The sequence below is a fragment of the Aptenodytes patagonicus genome, chromosome 3 (genome assembly GCF_965638725.1).
Source record: "Aptenodytes patagonicus chromosome 3, bAptPat1.pri.cur, whole genome shotgun sequence".
In the NCBI taxonomy this organism is placed as follows: Eukaryota; Metazoa; Chordata; class Aves; order Sphenisciformes; family Spheniscidae; genus Aptenodytes; species Aptenodytes patagonicus.
In genome coordinates, this window is record NC_134951.1 from 27,736,212 (window position 1) to 27,759,855 (window position 23,644).

The 23,644-nt window shown below is 38.6% G+C and overlaps 2 protein-coding genes across 5 annotated transcripts in view; one reads left to right on the plus strand and one right to left on the minus strand.

The window, feature by feature from the left end:
* The window catches only part of MCPH1 (microcephalin 1), a 142,447-nt gene that overhangs the window by 79,233 nt on the left and 39,570 nt on the right, over nucleotides 1–23,644 (plus strand). The gene's annotated exons all lie outside the window — the stretch shown is intronic.
* Nucleotides 1–23,644, minus strand: part of ANGPT2 (angiopoietin 2) — a 49,596-nt gene that overhangs the window by 24,629 nt on the left and 1,323 nt on the right. The window lies entirely within an intron of this gene.

A 23,644-nucleotide genomic window follows, 5' to 3' on the forward strand; every position in this document is an offset into this window, starting at 1 on the left:
TGTTGATTGGGCTATGAGATGTCGGAGCATAGTGATCATTTAATTTAAAAAGTAGTGCAAGATGGTATTTAGTGCACCATAGTCCAAGGAGATGTGCAAAATTCTGAAGGCTTTTATAGAGATAAAAATAAGTAATTTTTCGCTAAAGTTAGATGCTGCTCCATGAAGGCCAAGAACAACAATTAATGTGTCCCTCTGAAAAGGCTAGATATCTGGGGATTAAACAATTTATATGAGTCCAAATTAACTTTAGCAACTGAAGCTGGAGAACTGGACATCATTATAGAAAACTTGGAAAAGACCTTTGCTCAAATGCACCTCTGTTAAAAGAAAATTGAGATCTCCAGAATGCATTTTATTTGCCTCAGTACCACAGTACCTCATTACCAAAGTATTGTAATGCCTTTATAAAGATCAAGGATATGGCCTCACCTGGCAGACTCAATGCACATCTGCAGTTAGAAGGGACATTGGGGAAAAAAAAGGACATACAGAGAAAAAAACAGAGTGAGACATCTCAGGTATTGGAGAGCTACCATATGAGAAAGCATTGAAAATATTGCGTCTTTTTTAATTTAGAAAAAAGGCGTACAAAAAAAAGAAAGAAGGCAATAAATAGATGAACAAAGAAAGATTAATCAAGAGCTTTGATTCTTTCATAAAATAACTGTGGATATTAAACCTAATTCTTCAAGGTTGGTTCCTGGTTCACTAGACAGAGATCAGAATGAGAATCTGAGCAAAGTCATCTCTGCAAATAGGATTACAGAACTGCATGACTTCTTTGAAAATCTTATCGCTGAGTTATTCCAAAACACACTACTAGAAAATGAGTTAATTCTGGGCTTAAAGGTAAGGTAAACACTTTATGGTAGGCTTAGGCAATTGCCCAGTTAAAACACACAGCTGTAAGGTTGCTCTGATTACAGTACGCAAAACCTGTGATTACAATTTAAGGCATCTGGTGGTTCTGGTTGCCAGATTTTTATACCCCTTGTCACTGTGCTTGCAACCTTAGAAAGCAGTTTTGTTTGGACACACAGATCTGCATTTTCATAATTTATCTTATTTTAATATCTGTAAGTATAAGCCTATCTCCAAGTATCTAACCTCTTTCAAATAATATCTCATTCATGTGATGTATTCTAAATCATTGAAGTATTCTCTTGACTCCAGTTTAACAGTTTGCCTTCACATGTTTTTCAACTTTAAAATATTAAATAAGTAACTTAGGGAATACGGTATTTGTGCTTACTTGAAAGCATAAATATGAACATCAAAAGGGATTTATTTTAAGATTTAAAGCCAGTTTCATGATCTGGCTCATTTATTCTAATTTAGAGTAACATGAAGCATCAAAATGATATTGACGTATTAAGTGGCTTTGGAGCTTCTTGTGGGTTTTTTCCCCTAAAAATCCTACACAGCATGATTACATAAACCTCTTCTGTTCTTTCCTTCATATTCACTAATCCTTTCCCACTTTTGTGCATTCTCTGCATGTACACATCATAAAATCTCTTTTCCTGACCTGAACCAAGATATGCACTCATCTCTCTGCTTATATTCCCCTCTCTCTTCATCATACAACGCAAAACTGTAGAAAGTAGGACTTTTTACAACTACATTTCATAATTTTTTTTTAGTGGCAGGTGCTTACTTTCATCTTCCTTCAAAGATTAATAAAAAAATTACTTTCATCCAAAATGCCCATCATCTCCCACTGACCTTAGCGAGAGCAGAACACGTTCCCGTTGCATACTCTCGGAAAGCAAGGCTCTTGGATTTCCTTGAGAGGGGGGGTGGAAGATCTTTTTCAATATAGACTCCAGTTAAGGCAGCCGAGGCTGAGCTTCATCGACAACACTGAGGATTAGAAGCCATTTTGCAAGACTGCAGTTCTTTGTGACACACTTTTTTGCAGAGTACTATTCATCAGCTCCTGCCAAGGAGCCTCCTTCCTTTATAAGCAGTAGCACGCTCAGAATTTCTGAAGCGGGGACAATGGCTTGGGGCATTTACAAGAGGGAGGGGAACAGGGATTAAATGCTTCAGTCCCCATCCATGAGTTCGGAAGCTTGGCAGTTTGGTTTGTACAGCACGTCTGTCTTCTCCAATATTTTGCTCAAATTTAGAAGGTGCAGCAGGGATTATTTGCCAGATTTCTCCTTTGCCACATGGCTAGTTATGGGAAGATAATTTTTAATCTCTTTTTAATTCAGTTAATAGCTGGCATATAAGACTTGTGTTGATGTATGTTAACCTTGATTACATGATGGTTATTTTGGACAAAGTAATTGTCAAAACCTAATAGCTGACTATTAGTGATGCATCTTCTTTCAGAAATTCTGCTTTTGAGGGAGCAAGTCAATCAATGAATCTTATTTTAAGGAAATTGCAGGGGAGAGGGAAAGAGGTATTAATACATTCAGATTTGAAAGAAGGAAGAGTTAGTTGATAGCATTTCAGTCATTCTTCATGGGATTTTTTGTGTAAGACTTTGGCTGGCATGTATTCTTGAAGAAAATAAAAAAAAAAATGAAAGCACAGATGGGAAAAAGCATGTCTTAAAGTATGCTTAAATTGCAAAAACAGCTGGGAAAATTGAAAAAAATAATTCCACAATTAAGGTTTTTAATAGAGTTATGGTGATGCATTTTTAGAGAGACAAAATTCTCTAAGGTCATCAATTTGGGGCTGTCATGCTTTATTACTTCACATCATATAAAATCATAAAATTTGATGAAAATACTTCAGCTAAGTTGCCAAAAGAACGAGGACAGATCAATCATATTAGAGCACATTCCAAAACATTGCTTTTATAGCCAAGATTGTCTTTTTTTAAGCCAGCTTTAAATTGGCAAGAAAGAAAAGACAACATGTAGAGTATGCGTTAAAAGAAATTTGTTTTCTAACTATTGGCAGAGATAGTATTAATCCTTTATGAAGGGTTGCCAATACTTATTTAAATGAAGAGCCCTCCTGATTGCTATTGCATAGTTTGTGTCCATATTACAGAACAATTTTCCAAAGAATCAATAACTTAAAGTGTCTACAAAATGCACAAATAACTTATCGTTTTTTCATTTAAAATTATAAATGAGGTCTTGCTTTTGTTCTTTGCTGCCAAATGGTTAGTCTATACTAATTAAACGGTCGTGTTCCTGGCAGCTATATGAATACATACAACCCTCCTTTGCCAAATGCTACCCCGTATAAATGGTACAAATAGTATTGGCTGCTAGTTTCATTTTATAGAGTTTATCAGTTATTGGAGCAGTCTTTCCAAATAAAGTTTGGTGATTTTCTTAATGTTTATAATCTGATTCTGTCAACCGTAACATTTATTTTGAGAGAGAGGGGTAATGTTAATCATGAGTTTCTACATAGTGCTGTGTCCCCTAGAAGTAGGTAGATGGCTGGAGCTGCATGATCCTTTGTATCCACCCCTAAGATCATCAGAATCTATCAAGATCTTTTTTTGTTGAATCAAATATTGATTACTAGACTAAGAAATTTACCACTTTCAGGAAATTCATCTATAAGTTTGATAAAATTCCAAAAACAACGTTTTTACGCTTTCTCACAACTTGTCTACTGAAATCTGAAGATAATCTTTATTCTTACAATAAAGCATCCATTCTAAAACTATACCTGCTAGGAGAAATAGCAAAGAGGTCAAAGTTTATCTGCAGTCGTATCTCTATAGCCACGTATTTAGATCAGGAGATTCATTGCATGAAAAATGTCATTAGCCCCATGAACTCATCAGCTGCTATGTGTGATATATTGTATGATATATTGCATTTGGGTGGTTCATTCTATCTAACAGCTGATTGCTGGCCAAATGGAGAGGTCATACACCTCCATGCCCCAGTCACATGTTCCTGCTCCCTTCCTTGCACGGGCTCTCACATTTGTTGTTGGACTTTTGACTAAGCCTGCAGGCACTAACCTAAAAGAAAACAAGGGACAATTTCCTGTCAAGTTTGTGGATTATTGATCTCTCCTAGATGTCAAAACTGTTACTAAGATAACTGTGGCTGTTGACAGTGTAGAAAAGTTATTTTAAGAAGTAACATGATTTAAAATTATATGCTAGAGTTTGAAATACAAACTTTGCCTAATATTCTCCTAAAGATATCAGTCCATATGATGGTAATTATCTTCTTCTGACTACAGTGACAACTGATTGTTCTCCTGCCATTAATTTGAAGTTTTAGATCCTTCATATTCTGGCAGCGGCAGTCTGATAAATGTGGAATAATTTAACTAAAACTAGCTTTCTTCATATTTTGAAGGCGGAAAACCAAAGAATATGCATAAGGTTTCCATGAGAAACAGCTATTTCTATTCAGACATTGATTGTGCTTAGTAATTAATTTACAAAATAGTTCAAAAGAACTTGCAAAAGTATTGAACAGGTTGTATTACAACACATATTGCATGCTTAGTCATTTAATGTAGATACAGAGAAAATTACAGGGATAATCACAGAATCATAGAATCTTGCAAAAGACCTTTAAGATCATGAAGTCCAACCATTAACCTAACACTGCCAAGTCCACCACTAAACCATGACCCTAAGCACCACATCTACACGCCTTTTAAATACCTCCAGGGATGGGGACTCAACCACTTCCCTGGGCAGCCTGTTCTAATGCCTGACAACCCTTGCTGTGAAGTTTTTCCTCATGTCCAATCGAAATCTCCCCTGGCACAACTTGAGGCCATTTCCTCTCGTCCTATCACTTGTTACTTCGGAGAAAAGACCAACACCCACCTCGCTACAACCTCCTTTCAGGTAGTTGTAGAGAGCGATGAGGTCTCCCCTCAGCCTCCTTTCTCCAGGCTAAACAACCCCAGTTCCCTCAGCCACTCCTCGTAAGACTTGTTCTCCAGACCCCTCACCAGCCTCATTGCCCTTCTCTGGACACGCTCCAGCACCTCGACGTCCTTCTTGTAGTGAGGGGCCCAAAACTGAACACAGTATTCGAGGTGCGGCCTCACCAGTGCCGAGGACAGGGGCACGATCACTTCCCTACTCCTGCTGGCCACACTAGTTCTGATACAAGCCAGGATGCCATTGGCCTTCTTGGCCACCTGGGCACACTGCCGGCTCATGTTCAGCTGGCTGTCGACCAACATCCCAAGGTCCTTTTCCGACGGGCAATTTTCCAGCCTGTAGCGCTGCATGGGGTTGTTGTGACCCAAGTGCAGGACCCAGCACTTAGCCTTGTGGAACCTCATACAACTGGCCTCGGCCCATCAATCCAGCCTGTCCAAATCCCTCTGTAGAGCCTTCTACCCTCAAGCAGATCAACACTTCCGCCCAACTTGGTGTCATCTGCAAACTTACTGAGCAAACTTACTTATAAGCAAACTTACTCATAAGCAAACTTACTTTAGTGGCTGGAAAGCTGCCTGGCGGATAAGGACCTGGAGGTGCTGGTTGACAGCCGGCTGAACATGAGCCGGCAGTGTGCCCAGGCGGCCAAGAAGGCCAATGGCATCCTGGCCTGTAACAGAAAGAGTGTGGCCAGCAGGAGTAGGGAAGTGATCGTGCCCCTGTACTCGGCACTGGTGAGGCTGCACCTCGAATACTGTGTTCAGTTTTGGGCCCCTCACTACAAGAAGGACGTCGAGGTGCTGGAGCGTGTCCAGAGAAGGGCCACGAGGTTGGTGAGGGGTCTGGAGAACAAGTCTTATGAGGAGCGGCTGAGGGAACTGGGGTTGTTTAGCCTGGAGAAAAGGAGGCTGAGGGGAGACCGCATCGCTCTCTACAACTACCTGAAAGGAGGTTGTAGCGAGGTGGGTGTTGGTCTCTTCTCCCAAGTAACTAGTGATAGGACGAGAGGAAATGGCCTCAAGTTGCGCCAGGGGAGGTTTAGATTGGATGTGAGGAAAAATGTCTTTACTGAAAGAGTGGTGAAACATTGGAACAGGCTGCCCAGGGAAGTGGTTGAGTCACCATCCCTGGAGGTATTTAAAAGACGTGTAGATGAGGCGCTTAGGGACATGGTTTAGTGGGTGGTGGTGTTGGGTTGACGGTTGGACTCGATGATCTTAGAGGTCTTTTCCAACCTCAATGATTCTATGATTCTATGAGGGTGCACTCGATCCCCTTGTCCAGATCCTCGATAAAGATATTAAACAGAACTGGCCCCAATACTGAGCCCTGGGGAACACCACTTGTGACCAGCCACCAACTGGATTTAATTCCATTCACCACAACTCTTTGGGCCCCGCCATCCAGCCAGTTGTTTACCCAGGGAAGAGTATGCCCGTCCAAGCCATGAGCAGCCAGTTTCTCCAGGAGAATGCTGTGCGAAATGGTGTCAAAGGCTTTACTAAAGTCCAGGTAGACCACATCCACAGCCTTTCCCTCATCCACTAAGCGGGTCACCTTATCATAGAAGGAGATCAGGTTGGTCAAGCAGGACCTGCCTTTCATAAATCCATGCTGACTGGGCCTGATTGCCTGGTTGTCCTGTACGTGCCATGTGATGGCGCTCAAGATGATCTGCTCCATAACCTTCCCCAGCACCAAGGACAGACTGACAGGCCTGTAGTTCCCCGGATGCTCCTTCTGGCCCTTCTTCTAGAGGGGCGTCACATTTGGTAACTTCCAGTCAGCTGGGACCTCCCTGGTAAGCCAGGACTGCTGATAAATGATGGAAAGTAGCTTGGCGAGCACTTCTGTCAGCTCCCTCAGTACCCTTGGGTGGATCCCATCCGGCCCCATAGACTTGTGTGTGTCTACATTGTGTAGTAGGTTGCTAACCATTTCTCCTTGGATTATGGGGGCTTCATTCTGCTCCCTGTCCCTGTCTTCCAGCTCAGGGGGCTGGGTACCCAGAGAACAACTGGTCTTACTGTTAAAGACTGAGGCAAAAAAGGCAGTAAGTACCTCCGCCTTTTTCTCGCTCTTTGTCACTATGTTTCCCCCCACATCCAATAAAGGATGGAGATTCTCCTTAGCCCCCTTTTGTTGCTAATGTATTTATAGAAACATTTTTCATTGTCTTTTATGGCAGTAGCCAGATTAAGTTCTAGTTGGGCTTTGGCCCTTCTAATTTCCTCCCTGCATAACCTCATGATATCCTTGTAGTCCTCCTGAGTTACCTGTCCCTTCTTCCAAAGGTAATGAACTTTTTTTTTCCTGACTTTCAGCCAAAAGTTCTCTGTTCAGCCTGGCCGGTCTTCTTCCCCGCCAGCTCATCTTTCAGCACATGGGGACAGCCTGCTCCTGTGCCTTTAAGATTTCCTTCTTGAAGAATGTCCAGCCTTCCTGGACTCCTTTGCCCTTCAGGACTGCCCCCCAAGGGACTCTGTCAACCAGGTTCCTAAACAGGCCAGAGTCTGCCCTCCGGAAGTCCAAGGTAGCAGTTCTGCTGACCCCCCCTCCTTACTTCTCCAAGAATCAAAACCTCTATTGTTTTGTGATCGCTATGCCCAAGACATCCTCCAACCATCACATCACCCACAAGTCCTTCTCTGTTTACAAACAACAGGTCCAGCAGGGCACCTTCCCTAGTTGGCTCACTCACCAGCTGTGTCAGGAAGTTATCTATCTTCCACACACTCCAGAAACCTCCTAGACTGTTTCCTCTCGGCTGTATTGTATTTCCAGCAGACATCTGGTAAGTTGAAGTCCCCCACGAGAACAAGGGCTAGTGATTGTGAGACTTCTTCCAGCTGCTTATAGAATACTTCTGCCTCTTCATCCTGGTTGGATGGTCTATAATAGACTCCCACCATGATATCTGCCTTGTTGGCCTTCCCCCTGATTCTTACCCATAAACACTCAACCCTATCATCACCATCATTAAGCTCTAGACAATCAAGACACTCCCTAACATACAGGGCTACCCCACCACCTCTCCTTCCTTGCCTATCCCTTCTGAAGAGTCTATAGCCATCCATTGCAGCACTCCAGTTGTGCGAATCATCCCACCATGTTTCCGTGATGGCAACTATTGATGGCAACTATATCATAGTTTTCCTGCTGCACAATGGCTTCCAGCTCCTCCTGTTTGTTGCCCATGCTGTATGCATTGGTGTAGATGCACTTCAGTTGGGCTATTGATCCTGCCACCTTTCTGGGGGGGAGAAGCCTTAACTCCTACGTGACCATTCTCAGGCACTTCCGCGGTTTCCAGCACATCCATAACCCCTGTGTCCTTGCTGCCGCATGGATCTCCATCCCCTACCTCCACTGAGACAGCAGACCGAAGGACCTCGCTAGCACACTGTCCCTCAAATATTGGCGTGCTGCCCCCAGGCTTATCTCTAGCAAGCCTGGTTTTATCCCTTTCCCCCTTCAAATCTAGTTTAAAGCTCTTTCAATGAGCCCTGCTAACTCCTGAGCAAAGATCCTTTTCCCCCTTTGAGACAGGCGTACCCCGTCTGTCGCCAGCAGGCCTGGTGTCGTGTACACCGACACATGATCAAAAAACCCAAAATTCTGCTGGTGACACCAGGCTTGGAGCCAGGTATTGATCTGCTGGCTCTTCCCGTTTCTTCCCTCATCATTCCCTGCAACTGAAAGGATAGAGGAGAACACTACTTGTGCTGTCTGTAGTGACATGTCTGTTGTGTTTTTTCCTCTACTTTTTGTTTTGAATTTCCAGAAGTGGAGTAGATCCAGTAGAAAACCTAGCAACAGAAAATACAACATTTACAGCTAGGCATTTTTTAAATATGCATTGAAGCTACAGTGTTTGACATCTATTAAGCTGTCAAAAGCTTTTTGACTTATTATTCTTGCATCCCTACTAAAAATGTCCTGTGCTTTTTTCAAAAATTATCTTTGTGAATTTAAACCAAAGGAACTTAATCAGCCCTTCCAATACCTGTGGTCATCATCCTGACGTTTTGTTCCCTAAGATGTTAAGTTTGTACACAAAAGTGAGCAAGATGGAAAATGAACTTAAGCATCCATAATCAATTTTGTTTAGTTCTAGTGACAGGGCAAAATAAGAAAACCACTGATGAGCCTCATCAGTTCTTTTTCTGAATAGTTTTTCAGAGTACAGATGACACCTTCCTACTTCTCATAGTCCAGATGTCTTCAGTTATCTTTAACCCAATAATGCTTGGTCTTAGTTGCCTGCCCTTGTTTCAGAGTGGCAGTGTTCTTCAGATTGTGGCCATGTCTGGTTTCTTCATGAGTCATCTGAAGTAGAATTTAGTCCATAATTTGAAACATTTTTTTCAAATTTTGTGCCAATGTGCAACTGTGACATTGTCAAAGGTCATCCACATACACCACAGAATCCTTAAATTTCCGATTCATAGATACATTTTTGTATATAAAGACAGAAAATACAGTTTTGTCAAAGACTATTTTAACAGACTTCACTTTCACTTAAACTACTAAATATGTAAATTGTTTATCTGTGGTACAATTGAAGTCTGCACACTAGGAAAGTTTTTTTGGGAGGAGACCATCTTCTTGGATCCTATTGAACATGGGTAACAGTGAAATGTAAGGCAGTCTTTATAAAAAGAAGAAAACTGTCATTAAATATATTAACACAACAATTTCATCACAGCAATTCATATAGGCAATATGAAGCATTTTACCTACATATATATGCCACACATGCTGCTTAATGCGCATGTATGTAGTGAATGGAGCACAATATTGCCAGGCTCTCCATGTGTGCTTATATTTATATTTCTGCATCGCTGCAATGTATTGGTGTTATGAAGACAAAATACTGTAAAAATGTAAATTTCTCAGACAGTTTTGTTCTCTTTAAAATAGCTTTTCATACTTGTTTTCACAGTCTATCAACGTTGCTACTGCTTAAAGTTAGAATAAAAATGGAAGAATCACTGTCCCTTCCAAGATCCATTTATCTTGACAGACCTAAGGGAACACATTTTTAAGGGCATTGCATCAATCCCCATCAATCAGACCTCAAGCTATTTTAAATTAGCTTCTAATAAAGTATTTTTCTATGTTTTCTGAAAGTCAGTTATCAATTTTAGTAGCTTGTAACTTTTGGAAAAAATTAGTACGCTGCAGAAGAAAAAAGCGATCATGTCTGGAATAGAGACTTTTTAAATTGCTTTCCCCCCCCCCCCCCCCCGGGCAGGAAATCCCTATGGACTATGTGTTGTTTCTCAAGGGAGGGAAAAAAATCTTTTGGGAATTTATATGGGAATGCTTGAGATGTCTCTACACTAGTAGCTTCTTACATGCCCCATCGAGCATGTCTGCCTGTCCAGACCTCCAGCTAAGATTTTTCTCTTATCTCATTTTTCTGTCAGCAAACGGAAGGTGAAAGTAACCTCATAAATGAATACTAGCTGAAAGTGAGCTGTGATTTATTGGAAAATATTCAAGCTAAAACTGTGTAATAAAATACTAAAGGTTTAAATGCTAACTCTTAAAATAGTAAATACAGACTTGAAAGTAAATTATACGCAGGAGATGGTTCAGTTAATGCCACTTGTGCACTAAATGAAAGCTTACCAACTTATTCTCATGTCTGACTATATCTCATTTAGAGGAAGCTGTTTGTTATGCTTTTATAATTTACACTTTCTAGCAGAAGGAAAAAATTCTCCCCTTCATTGGAAATAATCTACTTGAATAAAAACCAAATGTTTCATGAATATAACATGAAACTAAATGCATGAAATGCCTTCATTGTCTGCGCAAATATTTATGAAGAATGACTTTCACTCTGTGTTCTTGACTGGAAGTATTTTGTTCCTAATACTAAAAGGTATTACAGCATGATCATACTTTCTACTGTATGTTTTGAACTAACTACAAAAGTTACAATCAAAATGATGACCTAGAAAAATCAAAAGAGTGCATAGGAAAAGGAAAGAGACTTTGAGAGCTGAAACTATCCCAAAGGCTCTCTTAGAGTTGAGCTCCCACGATTCCAGACACTGAGCTTGTTTTGTATGTGTCATATCGCACTAGTGCTTTCCTAATTGCGCATGCATTTTCACATGGTTTGTCACTTGGAGGATGACATAGGTTCTTTATACTATATACGATGCATGTACTTTATATGGTGCACAGATGCGCATTTTTTTAAGAGATGTAAATAAAAGACTTGCAAGAGATTGCAAATGAAAAATATTCTTGAGATTTAAAAAAAAATGTTGCTACTAGAAACTAAATAGGAGCCTTGACAAATCTTTGAATAGTCTGAGTTTATATATGGGTAAGGAAATCATGTAAAAGCAAAATTTAAGAACGGTATCTTCAGAACTAAAACCAACTATATGGTGGTTAACCATTCTCATTAAGAGTTAAGGATATTCATTAAGGCAGTAATCTAAGATTCTGAATCACCGTTTTTCAAGATCACAGCTAAGTGGTATTTCTCTTAGAAATCAGGGAAAGAATTCATAAAGTTCCCATTAGTCTAAAAATAAAGAATAAATAAATAAATAGTCTGAGTCATGAATGGCATTTTGCCGAAGTTCAGTAGCACTGAAGCCAGGAAGACAAGAAGCCAATGATGCTTCTGCCATTCACTGAAATGAATATAAATATTCCTCATTATGTGCAACAAGCCACCAACATTCAAAATTAGGATTTCTTATTTATGAACAGTATAAGAAATACTGCTAATTGATACTTGATTTTTAAATACTAGGTTATAGCTTTGGGCTATAATTTCACAAATTGAATATTCAAACTTTTTGGAGACAAGCCTACATGTTTTCAGTCCTATTTTGTACTTGCATGCTACCATCAGTGAATCGGGACTTTACCAGACTGGTATAAAGATGAGATTCTGCCTTAAAAAGCCCACATTTGAATAAACACATGCTAAGATCCCAGATCTAAAGTAATCCTTTTCCATTTGCGTATTTTTTTTCCGTTGCACTGAGCAACAGGCAGCTGAAATAAAAGCTGATGGTAGGGGTACTTAAGACATTTTTCGTGAAAGACATTGGCTATGTAGCCTTACAAACTTTATGAAATTTTTAGCAAATTTGTATCTATCTGGCACAGATTTTTCTTAATATAAAACTGTTTCTCTTTTTTCTCTCAACTTACAGTATCAAGTTAATTTTGTTATGAATTCATCTTTCAACAGGACAGCCTATTTTACAGAATAGCTCATGATGTGGCGGAGCAAATCATAGTGCAATTTTTTGAGGAAATTTGAAGCAAAATCCTCTTTTCAAAATATGTTATTGTGGAAGTGAAAAAGAGCTAGGCATTCACAGTTCATTCTCAGCATTGCTTTCTAGGGAAGCAGTCATCTTGCATTCCACTTCCAACCAGAAGGAAGAATGATTCGGAGTTCAAGGATCAAACTAGTTAGGAAGCTGTGGAACACAATTAGTCCCTTTTGTAAGCTATAAAACTGGGTGTCTCCTGTTTCAAAGCTGTGTTCACAGAGCATCTTTCAGCATGAAAAATCATTAGAATTTTTTTTTAAACTTCACAAATAAAGGAAACTGAAAGCATTTTGAGTAGTTCTTAAACTTTGCAACATACTAGCTTCTAAATATAGTTTATGGAGCTTTTATAAGATTTTTTTCTTGAAGAAGAAGCCTCAATGATGATGCTACCAAGAGAGAACCAGTCATTTGAGCTGAAGGCCTGCCAATTTTTGACTGCTCAAGACTTTGAGACAGTACACGTCAGCTGCTGATTTCAGTTTTGAAGGACTGAATTTCTCTACTAAAAACTCACGCACTGATTTTCCTGTACATTTGAGGGGGGAAAAAAAAGGTAATTTCCTCTCTTAAGTGCTATAGTTCTTTTTTTAAGACATGCTGCATGTTTCTCTCCACTGTTTCCATTGCTAATAAGCTAGACGGACAGGGGAGGTGGTGTGTCTGAAAAGCTGCTACATTTTCATTACCAGTCTGAAAATTCCTCCCTTGCCAGACCAGACCTGTCAGAGAACTTCCCTGAGGTTTCCAAAACACTGGGCGCGGGAAGCAGGACTCCAAAACCAAAATGGACTTGACTGTGACTACAGAAAGCACTAAGTGCTGCCTTAAGTAAGGGAAGCTCAGGTGATCACCTCTGCCTAGTTAAAAAACTGACCATCTTGATATGTTCTTGTCAAATGCCACTTGTTTATTTCCCTTTGCTGTTCCATTAGCACAGTTAAGAGTCTTTAAAGCAAAAGCTTCTGAGGAATTCCATGCTTGAAAGATAAAGCAGGAAGCTACTGTGTTAAGAGTGGACAAACACAAATATTTGGAATTAAGATCAGCACGTATAGGCAGCACATCGCAGAAACAAAATGTAGTTGTGTGATGCAGAAAAAAAAAATTTTTAAATTATGTAATCCTGATAAAAAATATATTCTTTGCCTCAATAGCAAGGATTATCCATCTAAAAGCAGTTAGTTTAGTTTGTTGGAACAGAACCAAGAAGAAGTGTCTTTCCATCCATTGCTTCCAAAAGTTCCTCTTTGTCTCTGGTACCCCGCAGAGCACTCAGGCAGTGATGGCAAGTCACCTCTCAAGCCGAGTTCCAGTCAGTGCTCCTGAAAGCCTGAAGCCAGGCAGCTGCCAGTTGGTGCCCTTCTAGGAAGACCTGAAACTGGAGCCAGATCCTCTCAAAGCAAACGAAGCTATTGGCATTGAATATAATAGAAGAGGAGGAAATGTCAGCAAAAATGGCTAAGAACCAAAGCTATGCACTATAGGATGGGTATTTTATGGGAGGAAACTGTCCCTGTCTGTCAAGATCTGATGGGATGGGCCACTGAAGAGGGAGACTTTTAAATGCAGTTTCAAGAGACTCCCTTGGATGCAAGACTCTGCTCTCAAGATGAGTAACTACATCTAGCAACGGAGAAAGTACAATGTCATTGATACTGCATGCAGCTAGCCAGAAAAAGCAGCTGTCTTAAGACCCAGGAGAGTATGCATGTAGGTGGGGGTTAAAAAGAAATTTAACAGTGAGGACAAAATAATGCAGAACTGAGAATCCTGAATGACAAGGGACATAGAGAAAAGGGAGTTCAGACTGGACAGCCAGGAAGCTGAATGGTCTTAATGAAGGGAAAGAAGAAGGAAAAAAAAAAAAAGGAACTGAATCTGTGTGAGTAGAATTTTAAAAATGGATGTGTCAGGGATAGGAATTCATAAAGGCAATGAGCTGCAAAAGGGGGCTGGAAGACTGACCTTAAAGCAGGCTGAGGGAAGGAACTGTCTGGTTGGCCTGAAGGTTAAAAAACATTGTGAAGTTGGAAGGAAATTCACTGAGGAAAATGGTGAGTGAGAAAGACTTGACTGGATGAGACTCCTGGGAAATGTTACTCCCACATGGACTTGAGAGGGACAAGAAAAGGAAAATGTGTATTTCCTTGTGATTAAAATTGTCACTCTTTTTTCTATTCCAATAGCATCCTTAGTAGTTAGACGTAGTCCACATGAAGTAAGCCTTAAAGCACGTCTGATTTACCGGTTTACTCCATTATCAAATTCAAATAGTTCAACAAAAAAAGTTTCACCTTTTGAGTCAAATGAGTTTTTAGATACATCAGATGAAATCTCAGTTTCACTAAGAAGTCAGTGGGAATTTTTCTACTTGCTTAGAGCGGAGCTAGGTTTTTGTATGCTGTCCTCAGAGCCTTTTTAAAATAATAAAGTTTACCATAACAAAGAAGCTGAACTCAAGACAGGGATAAGTTTTCTCTAGATGTAAGTCAAATAAACTTATGTGTCAGGGGAAAAAATTAGGATATTATTAACTATATTTAAACTTTCTTCCGTAGCTGGTAAACTGTAGTTGTCAGAATCCTTGCTTGTATGTGGCAAGATTTCAACAGGGTCAGACTGTTTATATTTGTTGCAGTTTATACTCCTTCTAAGGGTTAGGTTATTAGTCTTGGGGTTTACCTTTAGTTATTTGAACTTCGTTTCATCATGTCAGAGTAGTTTTCAGAAAACACTCCCAGTAAGGCTCCAGTAGCAGTTACAACAAGGTTTTTTTAATTTACTATTACTTTATAGGCAATCATTATATCTGACAGAAAATCTGGCATCAGGATGGAAGTCTGACATAAGTGAAAAACACAGGCATAGTTAATATGGTCAAAGTTCAGACCTCACACAAGGAAGTTTAGTTTTATTTAAGTCAATTCCTTAGAAGCAGAATAATACAAGATTTTGTCTGTTTTTAGTCATCCACTTAAGCTGTCTTTTGCCTACTTTATCCATTTTTTTAAAGTTGTATTAAGAACCTGGAAGTTGATGTTCCCTTTGAATAGCTGAACTACCCTATTTATACAAAAGCTTTCTGAAAAGGAAAGCAAAAACATGGGAATTGTTTCATTAAGTCTTCACTAGGGAATTTTCTTGAATATTGAACTGTCTGAATGGACAGGATATTTGTTAATGCAATAGGAAAGTATGGCAAGCTTGTTTTCCATTGCTACATGTATTTCAGTCTTGATGTGCAGCTTTTTCGATGTCTGAATGTTGACTTTTTGCACAGCTGAGATTGTCAGTCAACAGCTGATACTGTGGAAAAATGAGGCTACTGCTTCTTGACCAATTGGCACATTCTCCTTAAGGGGCTGGTTTATATCTCACTTTGAAACTGTGGGCGTGAACTACTACCTTGCAGGCAGTTACACCTTGCAAATATAAATTGGGGAGAAAATTGTTGTACAGAAGCAGCTGTACAGAACATAGTGTTGTATAACATATAAGGAAGTATATGAAGTGTCTTAGTTTGATCTCTACAAGTTCTTTGGAGGAAGATAAAATGATTTTTAGGTGCCAGCTATCAAAATCAAACCTCTCGGTTTACTCAAATACCTCAGGGTAAGACTATACATCAGGTCATATGATGAAAGGCAGGCCTCCAGTACACTGACGTCATATCATATGTAGGGGAGCTGCTGGTGGGGTAAGGGCTATGGCTATTGCCCAGGAAATGCCCTTTCCACTAAGCTGGGTGTCTCCCCATTCCAACACCCTGACAGAATGGAACAAAAGAGGCTTTTTCCTTCCAGGATCACAGACGTCAGGTGCAGGCCTGACCCAAAAAGCAAGCATAGCGATGAAGCTGATATCGTGAGTATGCGAGGTGAATGACTCTTAATGCTTCCAGCATGAGAATGAACAGGTCTGCAAAGCTGTTGTTTGGACGGGGTTTAAATACGCTGCTCAGTCATTTTTATACTAGAGATTTGAAGAAGATCCTACCATTTTTAAATGGATACAATTTTTCTTTCTCGAAAGATGAGAACTTTTAGCTTATCTCCCTGTCAAAAAGTTCTATTAAGCGGAGTAATAATTGCAGATCAAACGTTTGCCTAGTGTGTTTTCATGTGGTTTTGACAAACACTTTATTCAAAAAGCATACTAAAACATTGCTTCTGAAGTAGCTCAAATGATGACAGTTGTGTGATTGATTATGCTGTACCACACCAGAATGCTTTAATACGCTAGTTTTGACTTACTGAATTACTCTGGTCCTCGTGTATGCTTTAGCACAGCTTTTGAAATGCATGTAGCTATTTTCAATTTCTTGATAATTACATTATTAAAAGGTACTACAAGTCTAAAAATTGAATGCCTCAAAGAATTTCAGTTGCTAACATTGAGAGCTGTAATATATCAAGCAAGGCTTTTTTTTACTCCTTCTGGTAACTTATATGTCGTAGCTAGCTATTCAATAAAATAGTCTGTTAAGCTCTCAGCTGTGTCACCACAACACACTGATTTTAATCCCTGACCAAAATCAATGATAGAAAGTTGATATGTTGTTCCCCAGATGTCTATCCCTGCTGAAACCAGGACACCAGAGGATAAAGGTACACTATATAGTTTCCTTTTTTTTAAGCTCTGTCATGATGTTTGAGACCTGAATACAAATACAAAACTGGAAAGATTATTTTTTCCCTACAGTATTAAAGGGAGTTTGAGCAAAGTTAGGACACTATATGCCGCCTGAGTTTAACAGGAATCTCTAGAGACAGCTGAATTGGAAAGAAAGTTGCTGTCATCTAAGAATTCTGAAGTATTAACTCATCTAGAGAGGGAAGTGTTTCACTCCTGACACCTTTTGTGAGTAATGTAACTGTGAAGAATACTAGATTTCCATCCATACTAACAGAGAGAGAAGTTAACAGAGAGAAGGTTGCATATTCCATCAGCCTTCTCTTTTTAGCAGTAAGACCTTGTAATGACCTCAGTAGGCTCCTGGAAGATTATTAGATAAACTGATAAAGCTTTGTATAGGCAGTATAAAGACAGCAGAAAAGTTCCTGTAGCTTCCCTCCCTCTGTCCAGACTAAGCCATAATGTGCTGGAAGTTGGAATGATAACAGATGTCTCCTAATCATACAAATTGCAGGATACATTTGCTGAGCTTTGTAAACAACATCTTAATTTTAGGGTTAACCTGTTCCACAAAGATAAAAACCAATAGGATTTTCAGTAATTATTTGGAACGTAGTAAGCATTTTTTAAAAAAAAAGGCATTTAAGGGGTAGTAATGTATTTTCCTAGGCAGCATGAAAACTGACACAGTGAGTGTTTGCAGAACTATTTAGGTGTGGGATTTTTTTTATACAAAACATGGATCTGGATTTTGTAACCTGAAGAATTCTTTAACATTTCCTCTGAGCTTGGTTTACTTGGAATAGACTTTAAGTTCACCAAACAGTATTTCATTTATTCTCACTAGAGAATAAATACAATTCTTTTTTCCTCTGCCCCATTTCCTAGAGATATGTCTGTTAAAGGAAATGAAATGATCACAGTATTTCCAGTTGTAAAGCACTTTTTAACTTTTTGTGTGTGTGTGTGAGGTTATTTGGTTTAATTTGTTCCACTGTGGAATGTGCTGTATCTCTAAGACATTTCTAATTATTAATTACTGTGCCATATCTTTTTTTTTCCCCAGATGCTTAGCCCGATGAAATTATCCAATGCTCCTATTATTTTTTTTCACCTATAATTTATATTTGGCTAGTCTGAGAAATTCAAAGAATAAAATGACAGATAAAATTGTCTGTGCTTATTTCAGAAACTTCTTATTCAGTGCCATAGAAACTTTCCTTTTCTTGAAGGTTATATTGATACTTATGGTCCACTGACAAATTGTTTTCTTACAGGTTTAGCTGTTATTACCAGTGAGAGATTTCCTAGTGAGAGCATTTGGACTACCAAAATATTTTCTGTGTGTGATATCCTTGTTTCATATACTAGTACATACATGAAATATTTTTTTATTCAAGAGACATTGTCTCCCATTCTCCCTTCTGCAGTCTGTACCGGTATCCTCAAGGCTCCCATCAGTATCTTATTGCTAACTAGATGCCAGAACCTTTTTTCTCTGAAGTACAACTTGCATCTTCTGTTCCAGGAAGAATTTTTTTATGATAAGGGTGATGAGACACTGGAAGAGGTTGCCCAGAGAAGTTGTGGATGTCCCATCATTGGAAGCGTTCAAGGTCAGGTTGGACAGGGCTTTGAGCAACCTGATCTAGTGGAAGATCTCCCTGCCTACAGAAGGGGGACTGGACTTGATGATCTTTCAAGGTCCCTTCCAACCCAAACCATTCTGTGATTCTATGAATCTGTCAGGATGTGGGAATGGGGAGACACCAAACTCGGTGGAAAGGCCATCAGTCCCGATTTGACTCTTGTGCCTAAGCTGTTTTAACAAGTGGGAAGCATAATGTTTATCTATATATTTGTATCACATTTGCAGCCTAGTCCACTTTTCTACTTTCTACCTATTGTCTTTTGATTCTGAGGCTTACAAACTTTAGTGCCAAAGTATTATGCCAGGATGAGGGCAGTCCAGCATGCTAGCTTTCGCAACTTCTTCAGCAATGCTGATAAATCTGCCTCTTCAAGGGGCGTTTCTTTTAAGTTTTCCATTCCTCTATTTCTCTCTCTTCCAGGCTGAAGAGACAGACTGAACGTACTCTAGGGAGCTAATTAAGATAGACTGAGTCATCTGATGAAACTCTGTGTTTGCTAAGCTCCAGAGAAGGATCCGAGAGTGGCACCTCTCTGTTGTAGACCTTAATCTAAGGTCTGACGCTATGTCTTCTAAATCAGTTGGCAGCATTTTGCATGTCTAGCCCTATAATAATGGTAATGGTGGAGGAAGACAGTCTTACTTTGCCCCCGTCCTGGCTTTCAGCCAAAGCTATGTAAAATCCCATGAAATAACAGATGCAACAGGAGGTTCTTGCATTAAAGTATGCAAAAAGTTGTTAAATAAATAGTGGTTTACTAAGCTGCCTTGGTTTACCGTAAGAAGTACCGTAAATCAAATAACGTATAATGTGGTGTATTTTCAAAAACACAAATACCGTCGTATGAAAAGGACAGTATAATACAGTCACTGAAGATACTAGATGTCATATTTTGAAGGTTAGAAACGGGTATATGTGTCTTCTGGGCAAAATTCCGTTCTAAGCAATACATACGTGATAGCCTCTTTCTTGTGATTAGGAATCAAGCAAATGATACCAGTTGTTTCCCTTGGTAAATTATGGGGAGATGCACATTATTGAATTTGTTCATAATTAACAACAAAAAAGGAGTGGTAACAGGATAATTGTCTGTAAAAGAAACACCTTTCTGAACCTCAGTCTCTCTGCAAAAGTTTCTAAGATATTCTAAAGGTTATGCTGTTAAGTTTTGTATGTTAAGTGGGTATGCAAACAAAAAGGACTGGAAACTGTCAACTCAAGCATCTCCAGGCTCATTTCCTATATGTCCACTTGAAGAAAGAGAAAAAAGAAGAAAAATAAAGCACTTGATGTCAATAATTAATGGAGAAAGTCTCCCAATGTGCTGTTTGGATCAAAGGTGCTAAGTTTATGATCATATTAATAACAAAGTACATGAAAATATATCTTGAATGCTAGTAAGAGACTGGTTCCGTAAAACAAGCCTCTGTTTATCACATTTTTTACTGGTAACATCTTGGAGATGGCAAGCTCTCAACTTCAATTTTGTCTTGTAGATCTGTGCAAGCAAATCTCTAGTCCTCTTTGTTGATTTTGTACAATTTCATACCTGTATCACCAATTTGGTATTTGTGGAATGATGCAGAAATAGTCTTTACAATATAGTTTTGAAACACATGCAAAAAAAGTGTCATTTCAAATCCTTTCACAGAAATTTACCTACAGAAGATATAACAATAAACTGCATAGTCAGATCATTTAAAGTAGCGTGGAAACTTTATCCCGTAACATGTACTAATCTGAAAGTAAAAAAGCATTTTCTTTTGGGTCCTGCCACTACTCCTTTGCTTAGCAAATACATAGCTGATAGACAGAAACAAGCACTTTTCACAATAAGTGAAAACAGATGCATTACTTAAGAAAGGAATGCAGCTCTTGATTCAGAGTCAGAATCATCTCTTGCATACTTCAAAATCCAAGACTGTACAATGTATTTGTCCTTGTCCATTGTGTGCAGATGTTTTTGGATGACAGCACATCAGAATCTCTTTTCATATTTGAGATACAAAGTTCAGTACAAGTATGACAATAATCATAACCTTTAATTGGTAATTACTCATCAAGTAGTATAAGCATTCATTCCCGTACATCTTAAAACATCTGATTTTGTTGTGCTTAGAGAAGAAATACATTTCAAATTGACAAAGGGGTTTTTAGCTTCCAGGATAATATGACAAGGAAAAACGAATCTCAGTTCAGAGTAGCCAAAGATACTGCATCTCTATCAGCAAAGTGTCCCCCTCCCAGTCTGCTGGGATGGTTCAGGATGAAGTTCTGGCCTTAGGCTTAAATGTTGACTCTTGGCACAGACTTTTATTTTCTAGTCTTTTGATCTGCTGATAAACTACAAATAAATTACCTATATTCCATACGCTATAATCAATTTGATCATACATTGTTTTCAAATGTTTGTAACAGGAAAGACCAAGAAAGTATGACCTGTTTCTTTTACACTATTGCTTTGAACAAAGTCCTATCTCCTGAGTCATAGGATCTAGTTTATGTACTAAGAAGTAAATTCAAGTTAGCAGTCAGTTATTTCAATGTCTTAATACCTGAAAAAAAATGCAGTTCCTTGAGTAGAAATGCCGTGATCCAAATGGTAAAGCTGCCATTAATTCAGATAGAGATTTGTTTAATTGTGGAACTTACAGGAATTGCCTTTCTTCTAGGAATATCTGAAAACCTGATGTTGTTTTTATATAAAAAAATTCCAAATTATAATAGCCAACATACATGTCTACATTTAAAATTTCCAGTCTTGTCTCTCAGCTGTATACCAATCTGCTATCCTCTCAAATTAATTGAAAATCTTATTATTGAGAGGTTTGTTCTCCCTGCCCACACGAGCATTAAAAAAAAATCTTACACTTCCATATACAAATTGATCCCAAGGTAGGGAAAGTCTAAGAAGAAAGTTCATTTCAGGCATATTGCTGCACAGTTGATCTAGGGTTTTGGCCTTTGCTCTACAGCATCGCTTACTACTAACCACTGGATTAGGTGGAATAGTGGTTTGTTCTAGTATGTCATCTGAACGCTTAAACATAATCTACTTTTGAAAAGACATTCCAGTTTTATGTATGGTGTGTACAGTAGTGACATAAGGCATTAATACAGTTCAGACCAAAAAAAATGTGTTTTCATGAAGCAGCGATTTGTAGCAATCATAGAACAAAGTCTTCTGCTCCCTATGCAGGAGGAGATCAGAAAAGAACCTGGACCTACGTAACTCATTTTCTTCCCATTGTGTTTGTCCATTAACCAGATGAAGCGCACACTTCCCATGCTGTTCCATTCATACAGCCTAGCGTTCATTCAGAAACAGAATGTTTCCTTTAGTTGATGGATTAAAGTCAGGAGGGGGGGAGGGGTGTAAAAATGTTTTGGGATGTGCAATACTTCAGGAACAACGTTTAAAGGTTAATTCACGCTAAAAGTTTGTAATGTATTTTTTTTACACAACTTCAGAACAAAACAGGTGCTGCCTCTTAAATGCGCAAAAATAACTTTTTTAAAAAGCAAGACCTAAAGCAGTTTTTTGTGCAATTGCTGAGAAGTTAATGTCAGGTTATTTTTTAAATCAATCTTATATTACACTTTCAATATGGTATAAAGACTAAGTGAACAATTTTTTTTTTGCCATGCCTTGACTAATCTAGTATTATATTTTGGTAAGTTGAAATATGAACCTAGGAACGTGTATTAGTGACCTTAAAAAACCAGCAAGTAAACTGTAAGCAACTTTAAAGGTTATTGTTTGCTTTTCATCTTCACTTGCAGACCAGGTGTCTCTAGCAAAGCAAATCTGAGGAAAAGCTACTTTTGTTGGAGTCTCTTTGTGAATAAAACAGATGACATAAAGAGCAGGTGTTAAAATAGTGAAAAAGGCAAACAGCAGTTATTTTACAAACAGCAGTTATTTTACAGGATGTTTAGATGTGGAACAGCTACAAAAAAATCAGGCTATTCTAAAGTGTCTTATTTGGAAATCTTTGCTCAAATAAAAGAAACATTTCTCTGTCTTGTAAAATAGAATTTGCCTTTTGATCCCCCAAAGAATGGGTTAGATATACTTATCCTATTCCTCTTGTAACTGATTTCCCAGGGACTGACAGGAAAAAGCATAGTTTTTACTAAATAAGGATGCTGGAATTTGCTTACTGGTTTGTGTTTACCTGATGCCACTTACGATACTGTGTTTGCCTACTTAAGTGGCATTTAGCACTGGAGTCCTGTGTGTGATTTTACTATTTACATTAGGAAATTGCTTAGCAGCTGGGTAGATTAGACTGTTTTACTTTGTGTGTTTTTCATCCTGCATTGCACATCTGTTAATGTTGGTCTTAACATTACAATAGTGAGCATTGTAAATTAATGTGTATGTTTGCCTGTGAGATTAAAAAAATGAAAGCTACTGAACTGACATTATTTGGATGTCTAAATTAAGCATCCTAAACCCATAAAGACAGATTTAGAGGCCCACACTGCAGCCTTCAAGTGTATGCATTTTGGATTTAAGCATCAAGGTTCATTTTCAGGTAGATGACAACACTGTGCTTTGAAGTGTGACTTCTGTTTCTAACACACACAAATTCTCTATCAGGTTCCTTTGATTGGCTCATGCTAGTTCTGTAACACTGTAACTGATGAGAGAAGTGAACCCTAATGCAAAATTATGTTATAATCATGTAAGCATAGAATAAAGAATTGGCTACTCAGAGAATTGTGAATTCTGTCCATTCGCAACAAATATTTCTTTATGAAAAAAACACTTATGACATCACTTGAACACTTATTTGGAGATACTATGTCAACTGCTCAGTTAAGTCCTCAAAATATTTATTGCTTAGAAGACAGGCATCTTGGTATGAAACATAAACACTCATAAATTTACTATGCAATTAAACTACACTATCAGACCTTTTCAGGTACCAGTGAAATAAAGGTTTATTAAATCCAAATCTATTGAACTGTATAGCACTTAGAATCAAGTGAGTTTCTATTAAAATGTGGAATAGTGATCGGGTTTATTCTCCAGTAATATTAAGAATATATGCAGCATAATTTTTTTTTCTGCTGTTCAAGGTATGATTTTACAAATGTTGCCACTTTGGCCATAAACACGTCATTTTCCCTTCCTTACAATGGAGTTGCATTAAAGGAAGCTATGTGGCATCTGCAAC